Genomic DNA, 22,969 nt, shown 5'->3' on the forward strand with positions numbered 1-22,969 from the left:
TTACAACGTTATGAGTCACTGTTATTTTTGCAACGTTATGACTCACTCTGTTATTTTTGCAACGTTATGACTCACTCTGTTATTTTTGCAACGTTATGACTCACTCTGTTATTTTTGCAACGTTATGACTCACTCTGTTATTTTTGCAACGTTATGACTCACTCTGTTATTTTTGCAACGTTATGACTCACTCTGTTATTTTTGCAACGTTATGACTCACTCTGTTATTTTTGCAACGTTATGACTCACTCTGTTATTTTTGCAACGTTATGACTAACTCTGTTATTTTTGCAACGTTATGACTAACTCTGTTATTTTTGCAACGTTATGACTCACTCTGTTATTTTTGCAACGTTATGACTCACTGTTATTTTTGCAACGTTATGACTCACTCTGTTATTTTTACAACGTTATGACTCACTCTGTTATTTTTACAACGTTATGACTCACTCTGTTATTTTTACAACGTTATGACTCACTCTGTTATTTTTACAACGTTATGACTCACTCTGTTATTTTTACAACGTTATGACTCACTCTGTTATTTTTACAACGTTATGACTCACTCTGTTATTTTTACAACGTTATGACTCACTCTGTTATTTTTACAACGTTATGACTCACTCTGTTATTTTTACAACGTTATGACTCACTCTGTTATTTTTACAACGTTATGACTCACTCTGTTATTTTTACAACGTTATGACTCACTCTGTTATTTTTACAACGTTATGACTCACTCTGTTATTTTTACAACGTTATGACTCACTCTGTTATTTTTGCAACGTTATGACTCACTCTGTTATTTTTGCAACGTTATGACTCACTCTGTTATTTTTGCAACGTTATGACTCACTCTGTTATTTTTTGCAACGTTATGACTCACTCTGTTTTTTTTTGCAACGTTATGACTCACTCTGTTATTTTTGCAACGTTATGACTCACTGTTATTTTTGCAACGTTATGACTCACTCTGTTATTTTTGCAACGTTATGACTCACTGTTATTTTTGCAACGTTATGACTCACTCTGTTATTTTTGCAACGTTATGACTCACTCTGTTATTTTTGCAACGTTATGACTCACTCTGTTATTTTTGCAACGTTATGACTCACTCTGTTATTTTTGCAACGTTATGACTCACTCTGTTATTTTTGCAACGTTATGACTCACTCTGTTATTTTTGCAACGTTATGACTCACTCTGTTATTTTTGCAACGTTATGACTCACTCTGTTATTTTTGCAACGTTATGACTCACTCTGTTATTTTTGCAACGTTATGACTCACTCTGTTATTTTTGCAACGTTATGACTCACTCTGTTATTTTTGCAACGTTATGACTCACTCTGTTATTTTTGCAACGTTATGACTCACTCTGTTATTTTTGCAACGTTATGACTCACTCTGTTATTTTTACAACGTTATGACTCACTCTGTTATTTTTGCAACGTTATGACTCACTCTGTTATTTTTGCAACGGTATGACTCACTCTGTTATTTTTGCAACGGTATGACTCACTCTGTTATTTTTGCAACGGTATGACTCACTCTGTTATTTTTGCAACGGTATGACTCACTCTGTTATTTTTGCAACGGTATGACTCACTCTGTTATTTTTGCAACGGTATGACTCACTCTGTTATTTTTGCAACGTTATGACTCACTCTGTTATTTTTGCAACGTTATGACTCACTCTGTTATTTTTGCAACGTTATGACTCACTCTGTTATTTTTGCAACGTTATGACTCACTCTGTTATTTTTGCAACGTTATGACTCACTCTGTTATTTTTGCAACGGTATGACTCACTCTGTTATTTTTGCAACGGTATGACTCACTCTGTTATTTTTGCAACGGTATGACTCACTCTGTTATTTTTGCAACGGTATGACTCACTCTGTTATTTTTGCAACGGTATGACTCACTCTGTTATTTTTACAACGGTATGACTCACTCTGTTATTTTTGCAACGTTATGACTCACTCTGTTATTTTTACAACGTTATGACTCACTCTGTTATTTTTACAACGTTATGACTCACTCTGTTATTTTTACAACGTTATGACTCACTCTGTTATTTTTACAACGTTATGACTCACTCTGTTATTTTTACAACGTTATGACTCACTCTGTTATTTTTACAACGTTATGACTCACTCTGTTATTTTTACAACGTTATGACTCACTCTGTTATTTTTACAACGTTATGACTCACTCTGTTATTTTTACAACGTTATGACTCACTCTGTTATTTTTACAACGTTATGACTCACTCTGTTATTTTTACAACGTTATGACTCACTCTGTTATTTTTACAACGTTATGACTCACTCTGTTATTTTTACAACGTTATGACTCACTCTGTTATTTTTACAACGTTATGACTCACTCTGTTATTTTTACAACGTTATGACTCACTCTGTTATTTTTACAACGTTATGACTCACTCTGTTATTTTTACAACGTTATGACTCACTCTGTTATTTTTACAACGTTATGACTCACTCTGTTATTTTTACAACGTTATGACTCACTCTGTTATTTTTACAACGTTATGACTCACTCTGTTATTTTTACAACGTTATGACTCACTCTGTTATTTTTGCAACGTTATGACTCACTCTGTTATTTTTGCAACGTTATGACTCACTCTGTTATTTTTGCAACGTTATGACTCACTCTGTTATTTTTACAACGTTATGACTCACTCTGTTATTTTTACAACGTTATGACTAGGGCTACGACAACAGTATATTCTTATCATTGTTTTTACTCTCAAGTATATATCCGACACAATCAGACAGAGTTAATCAATCGAGACCCACGTCACTCTATATAAAAGCATATAAGATATCAACGGATACACACTCGAGAGTCAAAACAACAAAAAGAATATGCTGTTGTCATAGCCCTAGTTATGACCAATGTAACCTCTAATCAAGTGTATCTTGTCAAACTCTGGAATCTTTCTGTCAAACTCAGAAATCTGCATGGAATTTCAATTATTATCATTATTTAATCCACATTCCATCAGCCATGACCAGGTAGAATTCTGAAGTAATTCGCAATTGTATTCTAAGAATCGCTTGCACTGATGACCGAACCTACAACCACAGGAAGAGTGTCATTTCAAATTGAATCTTTACTTTTCATCTTATCCCAAAACGTTGTGCCAATAACACTCAAGATGAGAACAGTAGTTCGAATAAACAAAACGATACAAATTATCACTCCTCATCTAAAAAAATCCACAAACATCTCTATTATGTACAAACATAGATACAAAACTGAACCCCCCTCTAAAAGATGAAATTTACTTTAATGACAAGCATAATCTGTAAATCTAATCCTAATGAAATAGCAAACCCATTTCAAATAGAAACATAATAGACTAGCAGGCCGCCCAGCATTGCCCGGTCGTAAAATGCGATTAAATATGATATTTTGATTAATACAGATTTTGTATGTATTATTATACTGGCAGTTCAGCCCAGCTTTGCTCGGGCCCTATGTACTGTTCATAACTTTGTGTGCATATGTATATATATATATGTATTAAAAAGTTTGACTCATGTCCAGGTAACCTCTCATACACCTAAAATTTCTAGTGTTTAGACCCAAAATTGGCAGAGGAGTTTGGTAGAGTCTGCAAAGGTCAACTCTTTCAACTTTGACCTCTTGGCAGCCAAATTTTCGCCCAAAAACTGATTAAAAAGCTTGCTGCATGTCTGAATATCCTTTATGTAAAATTTCAAATGTTTAGACCCAAAATTGGCTGAATAGACCGCAAAAGTCAAATCTTTTGAGTTAATTCCTTGGTAGCCAACTTTTCGACTAAAAACCGATTTAAAAACTTGCCCTATGTCTAAATACATTTTATGTAAAATTTCAAATGTTTAGTCTAAACATTGGCTAAGTAATTTGGTAGAGACCGCAGAAGTCAAAATTTTTTTTTTTTTTTTTTTTTTTTTTTTAACTTTGACCCGATTTTGAGCCCTTAACATTTGTTTTTGGCTCAAGTCAAATTAAAAAGTTTGATCCATGTCCAAGTAACCTATATCTAAAATATAAATTGGTGGAGGGGTTTGGTAGAGTTTCAAAGGTCAAATCGGTGAACTTTGACCCATTAACAGCCAATTAAAAAGAATTTCCCAAATCTCAATACCCCTTGTGTCAAATCTCGAGTCTGTAGACTGAAAATTGACTGAGTAGTTTGGTAGAGAAATGTACACACACATACAATTTCACTTTTAGAGATATATAGATTATACTATACTAGGGAATTAATTAAAATGAATGTTTAAAAGTCTAGAAGTGTAAGCCATTTTTAGTTTCAGAAGGTTCGCTGTTACACACAAGTCTTGGGAGGTGACTTGTTTGTAGTAGACAGTTCCACAGAACAAAATATTCTTACCGTGTCGAGACGGAAAAGAACATGTGAAATTGCTCCAGAAAAGGTTTAATATTTATGAAGCAATTCTGGTTTCTGATTGGTTGGTAGCAGAACATGAATTAATTTGATTCATCAGTTCTTAGCAGCATCGTTTATAAATAGAATCGTCCGACTGTGTGGGATCATACCCCATTATAACACCCCATTATACTTCTTGTCTGATGGGATGTGTCTCCTAGCGGCTTCGGCTGCATGGAGACAGGGTAGTACCAGTCAAGGATTCGTCACTTGACACTCAGCCCAACAGGTGAGGGGCCGGGAACCGGCCCAGCACCTGTTGGACTGAGGTACAGGTCCACCCTCCCAGGCCATGCCACCGGGCTTTCCGGTGGGGCAAGTTTATTGCTTGCTACCTGAGGCGCCCCGACCGGGGAATGCCGACGGGGTTACTCAGGCAATTTTTAAAATTGCAGGAGTGCCCCTCCTTTAGGGGAGCCTGCGGGTATCCCACTTTCCAGGCCTTGTGCCAAATATTGCCGATGTGGGCGGCAATTAAATATATACCCCATTATAACACTGTTGTGATGGGATGTGTCTCCTAGCGGCTTCGGCTGCAGGGAGACAGGGTAGTACATGTCAAGGATTCGTCACTTGACACTCAGCCCAACAGGTGAGGAGCCGGGAACCGGCCCAGCACCTGTTGGACTGAGGTACGCCGCCTGGGTAATACCTAGGAGGTCCACCCTCCCAGGCCTTGCCACCGGGCTTTTTGGTGGGGCAAGTTTATTGCTTGCTGCCTGAGGTGCCCCGACCGGGGAATGCCGACGGGGTTACTCAGGCAATTTTTTAAATTGCAGGAGTGCCCCTCTTTTAGGGGAGCCTGCAGGGTTCCCACTTTCCGGCCTTGTTCTACATAATGCTGATGTGGGCAGCATTTAAATAAATACCCCATTATAACACCAAAATATTGCAACAAAAAGAATATCCAAATTAGCTAGATCTTTTGCAGATGAATGTAATTCCACAATCCATATATAAGAAAGTTGTATTTTCTTTTTAAATAAATAGAAAAAAAAAGGTTTTTAATATGAATATCAGCACACGCACAAAAAAAACTTATAGGAGCCACCAACCGCTCCCCAATATAAACACAATTTTTGTGAAATGTTAAACGGTATTCTGCTCGGTAAATGTCGGCGTTTTACTTACGGATAAACGATTAATTAAACTGCAGAAGCACCTGTTAAACTACATAAGTTATATAATTGAATACCACCCCACAAAAAAACATCACCTGGTAAACACTACACAAGTTCTATAATTGAATATCACCCCTAAAAAAAACGGAAAACATAAAAATGTTTTTATAAACTCGTGAAAACCTTAGATCAATTAAGAAGCATTAAAAACTACGTTTAAAAAAAAAAAAAATGAAGCACATTTTTTAAAAATTTTGTTATTTTAAATGTCCGCTAAAAGGATTCCTCCGCGATGTGATAAGTCAGTTCACTACGCGCATGCGCACGCGAACGCATCGTCGCATCATGTAAAAAAATAAATAAAAAAATGCTACTGAAGGCGGTGAAATGGCGTAAAATGGTCCCAGGTTCCAGGGGTTCATACCATGCAAACGGTACATTTGCGACGGGTTTAATTATCAGATTCGTTATCAGCGACCTCGCCCCCCCCAAAAAAAAAAACAAATTAGAGTGGTCGGCGTTCTGTTGTAGCGTAAGGTAATATTTACCTTTTTATTATTATTATTTTGTACCTGGGCCAATATATAGTAATGATTTCAAAATTAAAATAAATGAATAAAAATATGATTTCCAGCGTTATCCGTTACAATCTGAGCTAAGTCTTAAGAAAATAGTTTTCAAAGACAATTGGTGAAAATTGAGTTTTGAAAAAAAAAAAAAAAAAAAAAAAAGAAAAAAAAGAAGAAACCGGACAGTTCTAAGAGAAACAAAAAGGAGGTAAATATTTTCTGAAAACTGAAAATCTTTGGCCAATTGTCTTCGAAAACTGTTTTCTATTTTCTACCTGATCGTTTTTCGTAATTTTTGGACATTTTCATTACTGCGACATAACAGTTCAGTAGATACCATTGGTTTCAGTTGGAATTCAATATTTCAATTTTCGAAGCCGAGATCAAAGTGTAGTGTCTGTTCTTCAGATGCGGCACTTCCATCCATTTCTTGTTCTCTTTCAGTGGAGGAGAAATCCTTCACGACTGAGACAATTTTTATTTTTGTACCTTTTCTCCACACTAAAAAACGACCCTGGTGTCTAACTCTGTCCCGTGGGGAGGCATTGTAAATAGGTACAATAACGGAAAACCGAAAATTGAATTTACAGATTTTAATTCCTGACATGTTTGTTGCCTTAGGACAATATTGAATTTTGAAAATTCAATATTGTCCTAAACGTCAACAAACATATGAGGAATTACAATCTATAAACTAGCACAATACAAGAATTTAAACGAATAAAAAAAATGGACAGATTTGCATTGAAAATTACGAACGAAAGTAAAACATATTGTAGTCGGACAAAAAATTTGAAAGGTACCGTGCTATTTCTCTTTTTTAATAGTATTTCCGAGATTCAAGTTTTATTGTATCTTTGGTTTATTAAATTGCTGGGTGAAACTACAGAACACCCTCCCCATGTAAAAACTGGATTTCTAAATGATAACGTTATTTCAGCACGGTAAAATACTTACTAAATAAACAAGAAAGTTTATGTCGATTTTACTTACCTTTAAATTTTTTTTTTTAATTTAATTTTTTTTTTTTTTGCACGTTTTTCAAATGATGGTATCTGGAATTTGAAGAATTTGTGATTTCATAATTTTCGCTTACTTCGTGGATTTGAACTTGCACTAAAGTCAAAAATTATAAGGGGGGAAAAATGGATAAAATTGAGCAAAAATAAAAGAGGGAGTCGATATAAGCAGAAATAATAGAAATCGGTAAGATATTATTGTGATGAGGCAGATAAAGAGAATATGAAAAAGTAAACAAAATACACGAGAAACCGGTGTCGAGTGTAAGTCAGTCCCCTCTTATAAAAATGACCTGGAATTAATTATTAGTGTATTTATTTGCTTCCCCACGAAAGCAAATATGACACAAGGTCATTTTTAATGTGGGGTTAAACCAGCTCTCCTAAAACAAGGGTAAAAAGGGATAACTCTGGGATTAATTATTAGTTGCGTCATTAAACCATTGCAGGCGTTTCGAGTATAACATGAAATTTTACCATAAATAAATAAATAAATAAATAAACCAGCCAATCTACCCAGCATTGCTTGGGTATGAAACATGTTGACCTAACAGAACTAATAAGACCTAGGAAAGGTATGAATTCCCAGTTTCACCCATTTATGGGTGAAATGGTACAACACATACGAAAAACTTTGCTGTTATTTACTTCCTTCTCACCACAGGAAGATGTGGCACAAGGTTGTAAGGTGGGAAGAGTCAAGCCAGCACCCCCTAAAGAAGGAGCACTCTGGTCTTTTGCCTGGATAGCCCTATCAGCGTTCCCTGGTCAGAGCACCTCAGGCAGTATGCAATAAACTTAGATGTTGGATAAGTCCTTTAACCCTCTAGGGTTGTGGAGGTGCTGCATTATTTCATGCACCGTGTCTTGGGCAAGAATAGGATGTGGCGCCCATCCCATTCCAGGCTTCAGAGCACATACAGTCATGGTCATTCATTTTAGTACTGACCAAGTTCAACTCTGCTTGACTTCGGTGATCTAATGGGACCCAGTGTGTCAACATGATTATACCATAGTGATCAACCACCTCAGCAAAAATAACCTGCTCAGTACTAACTAGCTGATGTACTAATAGGATTAGTGAATCTCTTGACAGCGGTTTCATCTCTAGAGCAATAGTTCTTGATATAGCAAAGGCTTGTGATAGAGTATGGCATAAAGGTTTACTTTACAAGATCGCCAGCTATGTAATAGCTAGTAATGCTCTCTCAATTATTAAATCCTTTCTCTGATAGGTTTATAAGAGTAGTCATTGATCGGCAGAAATCAGAAACCCATTGTATTATTGCTGGCGTCCTTCAAGGTTCCATCCTGGGCCCAACCCTTTTCCTGATCTTCGTCAATGATCTTCCAAATCGCATTCTTGGATTATTTGTAGACATTTATGCAGATGATATGACAATCTATGACAACACTTCAGAGGCCAGTAATGAAGTCAGAAAGAGTGGCAACCTTGGTTGAAGTGAGTGTCCCTAATGATGGCGATCTGACAGAGCTGAAAGAGAGAAACAGACCAAATACCAAGGTATCATGTATGATATGAAAAGAAACTGGAATCTTAAGGAGATATCAATCATACCAGTTATTATAGGTGCCACAGAGCTTATGAAGAAGAACCTGAAGTCCTACCTAACGAATATTCCTGGTGAACTAAGTGCAAAAGAGATCCAGACAATTGCACTTAAGGGAACAGTGAGGATACTAAAAAGAGCTCTCGGCTGGTTTCCATAAAAAGCAGGGCATGTTGGCAGCTGGTTTGGCTGCCTCATACCCATCGTTACAATCTTCAAAGAAAGAAAATGAAGAAAAAAAAAAATCTTTTCTGATTCCCTCTTTTCTGATCTTGAGAACATGGTGCAACGGGGAAAAAGGTAGCAGGTTAATTTTAATGCCTCGAAGATCAAGTTTCTCTCCTTTCATCATAATCGCTCTGACTTCCATCACACCCCAATTGAAATGAATGGCTTTCATCTTGGGGAAGCACCATTGACAAGCTTCTGGAGCTGACCTTCACTCTTGATTTGAAATGGAACACATACATCAAATCTGTTGCCAAGATCGCTGGAAAAATGGTTGGATCACTCTACCGCTCCAGTAAGTATATCTCACTGCCGATGCAATCCTCTATCTATATAAGAGCCAGGTACATCCTAAAATGGAGTACCGTTGCCACATCTGAACAGGAGCTGCTGTAAAAAATGTACCAAAATTTTAACATGCTGGAGGAGTTATTTTGTATGAAAAATAAATATTTGAATCTTAGAATGTTCTTTTATATGTGCTCTGTTGTTATATTTAAAAAAACATTGAGCTTCTAAACAAAAAGGATTGGTTGACACAAAGAGTGAAATATAATTGAAAAACATATTTTACCAAAATACCATATATATATATATATATATATATATATATATATATATATATATGAACAAATGATTAATAAAACATGTTAAAACACATCTTGAAAAAGAGTTAAAAACATATTTAATTTTAAAAAGGAAGCACAAGATAAGTGGATAGTCCTTAATCCGCGGAGTTTCGAAGAAATACTCTCCTTCTCATCAGAGGGCAGGAATTAGCAAAATGCGGGATCGGATTTTGCATGTAAAAGTATTTAATGAAACCACAAGTAAGTCACAGATCTTACTTGATTAAAAAAAGGGTGAGGTAAGGGGAATAGGAGGTAAAAGAAAAAATGATAAAAAGATTTCACATGAATGGATAGTCCGGTGAAGGGTAAAAAAATCCAAGAATGGTAAAATCCAAACACGATCGAATTAAAAACTTCCAATCCAACAAGTAAGTTCCAATATATATATATAAAATAAAAATTACAATTAAATTTAGCAAAATGATCCAAGATGGTAAAAATAAAGTATATTATAAATATTACAGAATTAATATTTATAAAGTTATCTCAGCCAGATGTAAAAGCTCTATAAAACTAAATAGGAGATAGAGCTTATAATACGAGCAAACAGTTAATAAAACATGTTAAAAAACACTTTGAAATGAGTTAAAAACATATTTAATCTGAAAAGGAAACACTAGATAAGTGGATAGTCCTTAATCTACGGAGTTTCAAAGAAATACTTTCCTTTTCATCAGAGGGTAGAAATTAGCAAAATGCGGGATCGGATTTTGCTAATTCCTACCCTCTGATGAGAAGGAAAGTATTTCTTCGAAACTCCGTAGATTAAGGACTATCCACTTATCTAGTGTTTCCTTTTCAGATTAAATATGTTTTTAACTCATTTCAAAGTGTTTTTTAACATGTTTTATTAACTGTTTGCTCGCATATACATATATATATATATATATATATATATATATATATATATATATGCGAGCAAACAGTTAATAAAACATATATACTGGAAGAATACCCATCCCAAGATGGCTATCATTAATTCCTACTGAGCAAAACGGTTTTGTACCACTTTTACGTCGTCTTAAAAAAATAAAATCAAGATATCATGAAACTAAACCTTATGTTTATAATCCTTCTTTCAGTTCTGATCTAAATCCATTACATAGTTTAGATTCTAAAACTCTTAATGAATGATTGACCCATTGGCCAATCAGAAGTCTTGGTGTAAGAATGCAGTAATTTGTTGACCTATTTTGTTTTTTTGTTTTTCTGCCACAATCTGTGTTTTTTTTTTTCCAGCTGGTCAGTTGGAGTTAAGAGATCATACAAGTAAGACTTATGCTGTTGACTTTCTCAAATCACCATCTCATCTCTCATCTCCGTCGTCTTTCAGGACGCTTCACCACTGAATCTACATGACTTCTCCAGTTCTCTCAATCTCGCATGACAGTTTGCCGGTCCCGTGTCCTGTAGCAGGTTGTCAATGTAGCTCATTCTTCTTCTACCACGGCTTGGGTGTCCATCTGTTGGTATCCAGAGAACTAGCTTGCTGGCTTCCTCTTCGTTGTGTCTCATACAGTGACCGGCTACTCTCATCCTTCTCTGCTGTACTTTCAGTGATACTGGTCGTAGGTCACCATAAAGCTGTTGGTTTGCTGCGTGGTTCCTCCATGATATATTGAGGGCCATCCTGAGCATCCGTGTGTAACAGCCATCCAGTCTCTTCTTCAGCGCATTTGTAAGAGTCCATGCCTCAGCACCATAGAGAAGGACTGTTTCTACTGTGGCAACAAAGAGTCTTACTTTCAACTTTTCTGAGAGAGTGGATGACCATATCTTCCTCAACTTGTGACGTGCACTCCATGCCAGTACTCTTCTCTGACCATGCTCCAAGATACTTGAAGTTTTTGACAACCTTGAGCAGCATCCCATCAAGTGCTTTCACAGCAATTGTGTCAACGTGATTGAAGGCTTGTATCAAATCACGAGCAGCATTGTAATACCTACCGAGATGCATGGCATCGTTTCGTAAGATTGATTCTTAGCTGTTTTTAGTTCCCTTTCAGCCCAGCCTAAAATAAAAAGTATTTCCATTAACCTTCAACGTTGTCTGTTGTTGTCATTTATTTTATTCATCTCTGGAGTCAGATAGACTTTCTCTCACAGCTAACGTTAATTGTAATGGAAAATGAATACCACTCAAACACCCCTCTCTCATGAAAATCTATCACTCCAATGTTCTTGATTTTGAATTTGGGAATACCAGGCGCTGTATGTAGAAGGACGTTAACACTTCCAGAAGCTCCTGGCTCCTGTCTGGCCCTCAACTTTCTCGACCCTGCCCTGCCGCTGGGTCGGGCTAGTTGGGACGAGAGAGTGAGGCTATTTATGTGCAGACCAGCTTCACTTTAAAACAAACTCTTAGTGTGCATCATCCCAGGGATGATCAGATGGTCTTCTTTGTTTCGACAAACAAACACTATTTTACCAGCTGCTGCTGATGTGACAATTTGATGTGATCTGATTGGGTAACTTGAATGATGACATGCGCAGAAAAAAAACGTCTGTTTCTGTCACATTGGGCTAAGGGATACAAGAAATATCAAATTTTGTTAGGAGCGAAGAGTCATAAATGGTTGGTACAAAACCTCTTTGTATTAAAGATAATTAAAGTAAATATAGCTCACATTGCCCACCATTACATTCAGAAGTTCCGTTGCAAAATTCATAATCTATATATTAATATGATAACGTGTGTTATTTTGTCTGTCACGCTTACATATTTTTTTTTTTCAAGTGACTGTTGTTTAATTGTTATTAGTCTGCATGCTTGGCAACTCCCGGGTGTTTGGAGGTGTGTGCTGATCAAAATAATTTTTTAAAAAAGTGGTAGTAGGCAAGCAAGCTTGAACCCGTTACGCTAAGGTGGAAAAGAAAATGAAAGAAAATCTGACATCTTACCGCTACTCCATGTATCGTGACCGGAAGTTTAAAGCGTTCAAATTTAATGTAGTCATTGCAGAAATAGCATTGCTTTTAATAAGCCTCCCACAAAAGCAAATTAGTCACAAGGTCGTTTTTAATGTGAGGGGGGGGGGATAATCAGCTTCCCCAAAAAAGGGGGCACTCTTGCAGTATCAAAATAAATATTAATTGTCCCAGTATGAAGGGTTTTCCCTACATTGGCCAAGGACTAATTACAGAACAGATACTACCCGGCCTAAAGGCCAGGCGGTTGCGTTCCAATAAGTTTCGCTTTATTTATGCGAAAAAGATGAAAAAACACTTGAGACGACGGCACGGTGGGATTCTGTTAAACTCAATCAAAAAAGAAAAAAAGAAAAAGATTAAAAAAAAGATATTAAAAAAAAAGATAGAGACCATATCTGCTTGCAAATGCGAGATATTAAAATCTGGGAAGTATGCGAAAACTTCTCGCGGAATCTAACCGATGCGAGAAGCCCGATGCAAATAGCCTTTCATAGACATACATAAACGCTCGCTCCCATTTTGCCTTTTATATATACTAGCGGGGGGGGGGGGTACCCGGCGATGCTCGGGTGTCTTGAGGTAAATCAAAACTCAGGGGGTGGGGGGTGGGGGGGGGGTTAAATAATAATAAAAAATGTTTTGGCAGGTGAGTATGAGAATCGAACCCGTACCCTTGAGTTGGAAATTAATGCGTGAAAACAAAAAAGCGTGCTACGTTAACCATTGAGCCACGGCAACAGACAACGTTAAACAGGTTTTAAATTATTTATTTAACTATAAAAACAGGCGTGCGCAATAAAAGTTAACTCTGCTGCTTCCATTTGACCTAATTAAGAAGGTCAAATAGAGTCATGCTGGACGTTTTTCCCGGCGCAATGCCAAGAACGTCCGTTGGAGTTTAGTTTCAGTTTATTTATACTAAAAAGCCCAATCAACACGTGAGAAGCCAAAATAGCAATAATTTTGTAAAAGTCGACGTAAATAAATCTATAAGCTACATGCGTTCCCAAATCCTACATATTATTATCTAGAACCTATATACACAGTTTTAAGCGATAGTAACGACCCCAAGAGCATGTGCGAGAAAAGCCTTTTGAAGACATACATGAAATGATCACACACATTTTGCCTTTTATGTATATAGATTAGAAGATGATCTTCCATTTCTTGTAATAAATAATTTTGCCAAGAATTCATCATAAATTTTGGTTTTGGTTTCGATTATAGCTGATGGCACTCAAGTCATTTATAATAATTTTATCAAGAATTCTTCATAAGTTTTGGTTTCAGTTTCGATTATAGCTGAAGGAACTCAAATTATATTTTTTTTTTTTCTTCATAAGTTTTGGTTTCAATTCAAGTTGATGCACTAAAGTCATATGAACATATATATATATGTGTACATATGTATATATATCTATAAATATAAAAGCGAAAATGTATGTATGTATGTATGTATGTGTGTTCGCTTTTTCTGTATGTCTACAAAAGGCTTTTTTCAGAGAAGCGGTTGCTCGCCTAACAACTTTTTAAAACTTTTTATATCACATATAAATCGTAATATCTCAGAGTTGTCAATGGAGCTCGCCTGTCTATTTAAGTTGCTCGACTTCGGGAAGATAAATATTCAACAGTTTTCGCTCGCCGCATGTGGATTAAGCCTTTTCCTATAATTAATTCTGGCGGCATTTTTCCGGTTTCCCCCTACCCCCACGTTCCGCAGTAAATGAAATGCTACTCCGCAATCAACAGTTGACCTCATCAAGTCATTAAAACGTGCACCTGCCAAATCTAAGTAATTAAATAAATTCAAACGCGTTTCCGTTAGTATGTCACGGTGGTGCAATGGTTAACGTCGGAAGCTTTTTTTTTCACACTTTAATTTAAAATTTTGCCTCAAGGGTTCCGGTTCGATCCTCATACTTACCTACCAAAACATTTTTTTTAGTTTACCCCCCCCCCCCGGAGTTTTCATTTACCCAAAACCACACACACCTCCAAACACCCGGGCAACGCCGGGTACCCCCCCGCTAGTATATATGTATATATATATATATATATATTTATATATATATATATATTTTTGGAAATCATAACTTTATAATATACTAGCGGGGGCGGGTACCCGGCATTGCCTGAGTGTTTGGAGGTGTGTGTGGTTGTTAATGAAAACCTAAGAATAAGCGAAGTAAAAAAAGAAAACAGAAAAACGAACGTTAAAACTTATCTGAAAAATAAAGCGAGAGGGGGCGGGGTAATCAAGACAAAAAAAATCTGCATAAATTAAAATATATTTAAGTGTATTTCCTGACCAAGCTATGCCGGGTGCCTCTCCTAGTTTAGATAAATATTTTTGCAGTTTTAACAAAAGAGCTACAATAATATCAAGGCATTTCCATTTATGTTAAACATCCACAGAATGACAACATCAATATATTACAAATGAAAGAGTCTGCAGTGGAATTTCCACAGGTCCTGCTAGTAATCACTTAATTAGTTTTGGGAGTGTATTCTATACATATAAATCTATAAATAAATATATATACACAAGCAGAGAGACTGACGTTGCCCGGGATTGAATGTTTCACACTACCATATTTTTATTGTCATCGAAAGCGGTGAAATCATCCATTTTTCAATCAAATAGATTGATTGCTTGAGTTGGGGGTACCCATCACTGTGCACGAGGAGGAAGCTTCACATACATCCCTGCAGTAACTTGATCAACAATACATTGTAGTTTACATTGCACTGTAGAGAATCTACTATTAATTTTATAAAATTATTATTTTATATATAATGGCTTGAATTAAAGCTTAGAATGCAAAAATCAAGTATCATGCTTCAATTGTGCTTGAAACAGAAACATTTATTTTGAACATGCTCCTGTCATATCAAAGAACCTACTGTTGATTTTATATGCCGGACCTTTTGGTTTGTGTGGTAATAAATCTTCTCAAATGCTCTTGTGATGTTAGGCTGTATAAGGTGTTAACTTTAGTCAAAATCGCCTGTTCTTTCTTTCATCGGATTTTTTTCTATTACCGATAATTATCAAAAACATTCTGATACTAAACCTATCTAAGAACATTGCCAGATGCATAAAGTACAATTGTGTGAAATTTCATAAAACTCGGTCCAACTGTTTTTAGAGTCTATACAGAACAAACTCACACACACAAAAATTTACATTTATATATAAGTAGACAGATTTTTTAAAGGATCGGTACTCGTGTGGGAGCATCAATAACATGTATAAAATAATAAAATCCTAAACAATTGAACTTAAATAAAATTTAAAAAAAACGCATACATAAATACATATAAATAAATATTCATATAAATAAACATACATACAATATGTACCCGTTAAAAAAAAAAATTGTTTTTTTTTTTTGCATCATTTTTGGCAAACATTTTCTGTGCGAATTTTCTTTTCGAAAAATACTTTTTGCATGCTTATTTTAAGGCGCGCATAAATTACAATTGACTTTTATTTTTTGTGTACATTAGGTTTATTTCTTATTTATCAACAATGTCCTATTTTTTTCTTTGCATTGTTTTTATTAACAAAATTTTTTTTTTAAACGGGTACATATTGCATGTATGTTTATTCATATGAATATTTATGTATATGTATATATGTATGCGTTTTCTGAACAAAACTGCATAATCAAATTTAAGAAATGGTTTCTTTTTCACATACTGACCCCTTTTTAAAGTAAAAATACGTTCCATTTCTTTTATTTCTCTTCTCTGTACACATATATATCTGCTTGACATTTGAACACAATTAAAAATGGCATCTTTTCACGTGCTAAAATTTTATGATCCAAATCATTTCTAATTTTCTTATGTATAATTGAATATAAGAATGTATATTTATTTTTGAGCAGAATGAACACAAGGGACTTCCACCATTATAAAAAATAGGGGGATGTTACAATATTTTTGGTGTATAATGGGGTATGATTCCACATAGTCAGGAGATTCTATTTATAAACGATGCTGCTAGGAACTGACAAATCGAATTAATTCACGTTCTGCTACGAACCAATCAGAAACCAGAATTGCTCCATAAATATTAAACCTTTCTGTAGCAATTTCGCATATGTTTTTTTTTTCTGTCTCAACACTGGAAGAATCTTTTGCTCTGTGTGGATTCCAATTCGATAACTGTCTACTGCAAACCAGTCAACTCCCAGGACTTGTGTAGAACAACGAACCATCGGAAACTGTTCTGAAAGTAAACATGGCTTACACTTCTAGATCATTGGCCACAGCAATTCGTTAACCTGCAGAATTATCAATATCAAAACAGCAACACCCAGCGGTTGCAAAGCCAGGAAAAATTTGTTCAAGAACATACAAAGGAATAGCACAGAAGCAATGTTACAACTTTCACTTTATTGATTTGCAGTTCCGTATCGAACGTGTCTTTGCAGAGTTGACAGAGGATGACAAATTCTAATACTTACTGCTCCTGATGAACGGTTGAACTTTGAAATGGGGGGAGGGTTAGAGGTTGTAAGAATCATGCATAAATGGCCAGCCAGTTAGAGCATGTCCGATGGCTTTGAAGAACCAGCCAGACAAGAAAGCCCTGTTCTGAACTTCTTCCGATGGGTGGAACGAGTTTTCATACTTTCAGACAGGATAGCACATCTTTTCTATATTGGGCAAATTCAATTTCATCGTGATAATTCAAATATCATTCCAAGGAAGATATAATATATATCCCCATACTCATTTTCCCCCAACACCAACGAGAAGAATTTCAAAATGGATGACGATGAGAAACTGGCAGTCAAATGGTATATGGATCACCTCCCTAAGATGCAGTGTGGTAATCATCTGCTTATAACGTGTCCAACTGCAGCTGCCTCAAACATCCGCAAGTGCACCAATATGTGCAGACTTCAAAAGTGCAGTAACTGTGCCAATGATAATTAAAAGGAATTATGCAAGTCAGACTTTTGCATGGAGCTCACAAAGATCATGCCACAGGATTGTCTGGTCTGCATTCATCACAGCTGCATGTTGACTTGCAGAATTGCACATATTTACCCTAATTTTTATTTATTTTTTTTTTTTACACGATGGTCACCACTTATCAAGGCCCGGAAGCCACTCAGGGATAAGGGTTATTGCAAGTACATTACGTTAGTGTGGAGATTTGATGAAGTGTTTACTTAAGGGGGCGGTTCATTAGGAATTTGTTAACATTGAACTTGAAGACATTCAAGTTGTAGTCCGGTGGGAAGCAGGCAGACGGAACAGAGTTCCACAGGCGTGCAGTTCTAAGAAAGAAGCTCTGTTCATGGAATCCGCGTTTTGATTTAGGCACAGATATAGAGTGGGGGAAATTTTTCACAGTGGATTCAGCTAGACGGGTGTTTTTCGTGAAAGATTGGCGAGGGGGGACCAGAGATTGGAGTTCAGACGAGCACCTGCCATGGAAATAACGATAAAACAAGGATAGGCTCGCAACGTCTCTTCTGTGGGAGAGAGGTTGCAGGGTAGAGAAAAGGGCATCCCCCACTAAGCCACAAAGTCTATTTTGTACTCTGTCAAGGCAGGATAGGCTGTTTTTAGCAGCTCCTGCCCAGATATGGCAACAGTATTCCATCCTTGGACGTACTTGGCTTTTATATAGAAACTAGCAGGGCTACCCAGCGTTGCTCGGGACCGTATAAACAATTAAAAAACAAAAGCAGATATTGAACATATGTTTTATTCTTAGGGGAGAGGAATCTTTCATCTCAAGTTTTAGCGTTACAAACAAACATTTGTCTTTTATATATATAGATAATGACAGGTTTTTGGGGGCCCCCCTCGAAGATAACTGATCAGTTGACCAACTTCTAGTGGTCCGTTTGACGTGAAATTTCGATATTTGTCATCCGGGTGATGGGGCTTCGATATGATACGAAATTTGTCAACTCTGGTTGTGTCTGTCAAAAGTTTTAGCGTTACAAACAAACATACATACATACACACAGACGTTTGAGATTTATATATATAGAAGAAATGCCAAGAACAGCAAGCCTCAGCAGTTAGATGCACAGGAAAGGTTTAATTCAGAACATGCAAAGGATGTGCGTAGACAAAACATGTACACTCTATTGATTTGCAGTTCTGCGTCTGACACGTTTTTTGCTTGTCACCTACAGAAGCAAAAGCACTCAGAGGCAATGAATATTGATGTCAACTCCTCATTTTTCACTAGAGCCCTTTTAACGGAGTAGCCCTGTACAAGTTGCCACCTCCCATACCAGTGAGGAAAGGTTGGAATTATGGAAGATAATGGGGAATAACTGGGCAGCTGACAGTGCTAAAGTGTTACATTATAGATGAACCTGTCGGATGGTTGCTACATCAACTAGTAGGCGAGCTATAATGATAACAGATGACCTAAAGAGGTTAAATTCAAAGTATTAGGTTAATAGGTCAACTATAAAGGGATACAAGTCGACATGAAGCAATGACATCATGTCCCGAGTGGCTTCCGGGCCTTGATAAGTCATGACCCCCATGTAAAAAAAAAAAAAAAAAAAGCTGCCAAAGAAAAAATCCCTGCACTTGTTTTACAGGTATTTTTGTGGAATGTACTCTAACTCGTAGCACTTGTGCCCTTTCAACATGAATACCCCCAACTAAACTAACAAGTAGCAAAATCATACTCCTTCACATTAGAGATCGATAGATGCCGAAAAGCCTTCTACTAAAACCCCCTCCTGAGGCCCACTTTATCATACCCATTTCAGATCCTTGATACCTGTTCTTTCATTGTATGTGGTCTGTATAGTATAATGGTAAACCAAATAGGAGCCTATTTGTGTACAGATAGAACACACAGAACTTGAGCTTTATTGCATAGATTATAATTAGTTGTATGTGACTCTTATAGCAACACAAATGAATCCACATGGCTCTGAGGAGATCCTAAGATAGACATGCTTGCTATGAATGATGCATAAAATATATTTATGATTATATTCAAGATTTGCATTAGCGTTTTGTATCAAAGTAATTTGTGGTCACAAAATCCATGACCAAACTTTTCTATACAGAGTAAAAAGGTTTGCGTTTTAGATGATAGTCAAGAGCGACCTAAATCCTCTTTTTGATTGCCTACCATATATTCAAGTGTAGGGAAAGGGGAAAGGCGTCACTCGTTTCCTAGGATTACTCCACTTACCCTTGATCCTCACTTTGTAATACTATAAGTAATGAGTGTTTTAGCAAGAAGCATTCAGGTGACATTTTTTTTTAAAAGTCTTTTTGTATGATTTGGTTTCAAAGGTTGTCACAGCCGAGGGTGGTAGTGAGGATAAACTCCCTCTCCTTAGAAAAATCCCCTCATAGTGTATGCGTCTCAAATAGCCTCTGACAGCCAAGTCCTGTGTGGTTTAGCTACTAAGCCCGGGAAACTGTTTATACTTACTGGGAGAAAGCGCAAAGGCAGTCCACTGACATCTTAAAACCAGTCACTTCAGGCAAGTAGGGCTCATCAACTTTAGATGGTAACTCACCTAAGAGAAGGCAACTCTGATTCAAAACAGTCGCTGTCCTGCAGGATTACCACATCAAGGGAAAGGCCAAGGGAGTAATCCTTGACAAAAAATCTGGAGACGGAGCCCCAAATGTGGTCTGAGTTTATATTGTCAGTACCGGCAACTCCTGTGTTGCAGTTAGAGCCAAGCTGCAGTGATTTTGTCTTTCCCTTGGATCTTCTGGTTTTGCAGAAAGGTGGAGACTGCTGCACAAACAACAGCTTTCCTCCATGCCCAGGCTATGTAACTCTACTGATACACCATCATCTCCCGAGATCGATGGTTGCAAACAAACATGTATGACTCGACCAAGAATTGAACTTTAGTCTCTTGGCTCATTAGCGAACCTTCTAATTATAAGGTAGACAATAAAGTTCTTGATGAATTTAAAATTTTGATTTCAAATGATGTATTTTCAAATAAGTTTCCGTTATAATACCTTTACTTTATATATGATTTTGAAGAGCATTTTTAGCTCTATCTAATCGTTTAAATTACAATCATTTTAAAACAATTATGTCTTTTTGGAATGTTAAATGCAAGATGGAAAAAAAGCAAATTCGCACAATTTTCTTACTTCAATTCAAACTAGGCCAAAAAGCTGCTGAAAACAGCTTGTGATATAAACAAAGCATTTAGTCCAGGTGCCAATACTGAGCACACAACACAATGGTGGTTTAAGAAATTTTATGGTGGTGACAAAAGTCTTGAAGATGATGATCGTAGTGGTCGGCCATCGGATGTTGACGATTAATTAAATGCTTTAGTCGAAGCCAATCCACGAACAACTGTTTGAGAACTTGCTTCTGAATTAGACATAGTGTATACAACGATTTCCAACCACTTGAGAGAGATTGGAAAGACAAAAAAACTTGATAAGTGGCGGCCTCACGAATTGAACGACAGCCAAAAGAAACACTGTTATGAAGTGTCATCTTCCCTTCTTTTGCGACACAAAATAATTCCCGTTTTTCGACCAAGTTGTGACTTGTGATGAAAAGTGGGTTCTTTATGACAACCGGCGATGCTCAGCTTAGTAATTAGATGCTGATGAAGCTCCACAACACTTTCCAAAGCCAGAGTTGCACCAAAAGAAGGTCATGCTGATTGTTTGGTGGTCTAAACTGGTCTCATCCATCACAGTTTTTGGAATGCAGGCGAAACCATTACGGTGGAAAAGTAATGTCAACAAATGGATAAAATGCATCAGAAACTTCGACAACAACACCCAGCATTGGTCAACAGAAAAGGCCCAATTCTCCTCCACAACAATGCCTGACAGCATGTTGCTAAACCAACCCTGCAGAAGTTGAATGAATTTGGCTACAAAACTGCCTCATCCGCCATACTCTCCAGATTTCTCACCTATCGACTACCACTTTTTCAAGCATCTTGATAACTTTCTGCATAAGAAATGTTTCAAAAACCTAAGCAATTTTCATAAACACCTTTAGTGATTTCATCACAAGATTTTTACATTACTGACATAAATACACTTTCTTTTTGCGTTGGCAAAAGTTGTGTTGATTCTGAAGGTGCTTATTTTGATCAATAAATTTTTGTTTGAGCTGAGATATTTTCATCTGAATGTAAAAATTCAAAACCGCAAGAATTTTCATGTCAACTTGATATTATTCCACTGCGAACAATAACAGCTGATAAGCTATTGATCTGTGGTGACTATCGCATGGAAACATAAACTGCAAGCAATTAAAAAATGTCAAATAAGCTGTTCCAGTTTTTATTAAAAAAACGAAATCGGCTAAAATTTCAGAAACTTATTTTATGTCAAATTAGTTCTTTAAGCCCGTTTATTTTACATCATCCCCGTCTTTTCTTTTTTTTATAGAAATCACTCCAGACAATGCATAAAGTCAATTGATGTAAGGATTAAATGAAAAACAAAACAAAAACAAAAAACCTTCAAGGTGCAACAACTACCCATTGATAAGTGTGACATGGATTCCAACCCAGAAAACCGAGATTCTTCCTCCTTTGTCAGAAACATGGTTCAATGAATGTGAGGACAAAAATGGCAAAATAAGGGAAACGAGAGTTACGAAGCTGCCGAATATAAACGTAAAGTTCACTTTTTATTTTCCTGCTGCAAACATCACTATTTACTTGCGTCCACGTGAGGGTTGATTTAAACACAAGATAAATTTTTAATGTGGGGAAAATCAAGTTCCACAAAATGGGGCACTGGATCAAGACAAAAGTAAAAATTGCCTCAGTCTAGAATGATTTCTCTTCTCTAACCAAGGACAGAAAAAGCGAGGTGTAGTGTCAAAACAGATACTATACTTTGATCCCAGTCAAACTTGACAACGCATAAATCCCTTCTTTCTGTTTTCTTGTTTCTCTATTTTATTCTTCCTGATTTTTTTAAAATCAAACTTTGCGATTATATTGAAACAATTAGCTCAAAAAAAATGACTGCCAAATTTTAATGATAATTCTGTCTGAGTGGTGAAACGGCAAATTAACCTACCGTATTAATTTGTTTTCTGATCTTTGTGGATTTATTTTTATTTTTCATTTTTATTTTGCAAATCTCACAAAAGTATACTTAAAGATTAGCTTTTTAAGCAAATTCGTTCAGAAGGAGGGGGGCACTCAAACATAGGGTTAGTGACAGAGTTAAAGAAGAGTATGTTTGTTTCATGAAAAATTAATAATAAAATCGAAACATGTTTATGAAAAATTAAACTAAACTATATCACAAATAAAACAATGCATAATAGTGTATCCAATATAGAAGATTGCCAAAGAAATGGGGGTTTTTTATGCAACAAAAAATCAGAATAAGAATTCAATATTTGCAAAATAAAAAACAAAAGAAAAAGTCTGCATAAAATCAGACAACAAA

At 36.3% G+C, this 22,969-nt stretch overlaps 1 protein-coding gene across 2 annotated transcripts in view; it reads right to left on the bottom strand.

Moving 5' to 3' along the window:
* The window catches only part of LOC145242246 (uncharacterized), a 33,424-nt gene that overhangs the window by 9,462 nt on the left and 993 nt on the right, over positions 1–22,969 (bottom strand). The window contains exon 1 of one of the 2 annotated variants that reach the window (XM_080105255.1): positions 7,157–8,857. The exons of the other annotated variant lie outside the window; for it this stretch is intronic. The gene's annotated coding sequence lies outside the window, so the exon portion shown is untranslated. Of the gene's footprint in view, positions 1–7,156; positions 8,858–22,969 lie in introns of those variants that run through there. 2 annotated transcript variants of the gene reach the window in all.

The sequence above is a fragment of the Euprymna scolopes genome, chromosome 21, assembly GCF_053919585.1.
Source record: "Euprymna scolopes isolate OS-2025 chromosome 21, ASM5391958v1, whole genome shotgun sequence".
Classification (NCBI taxonomy): Eukaryota; Metazoa; Mollusca; class Cephalopoda; order Sepiida; family Sepiolidae; genus Euprymna; species Euprymna scolopes.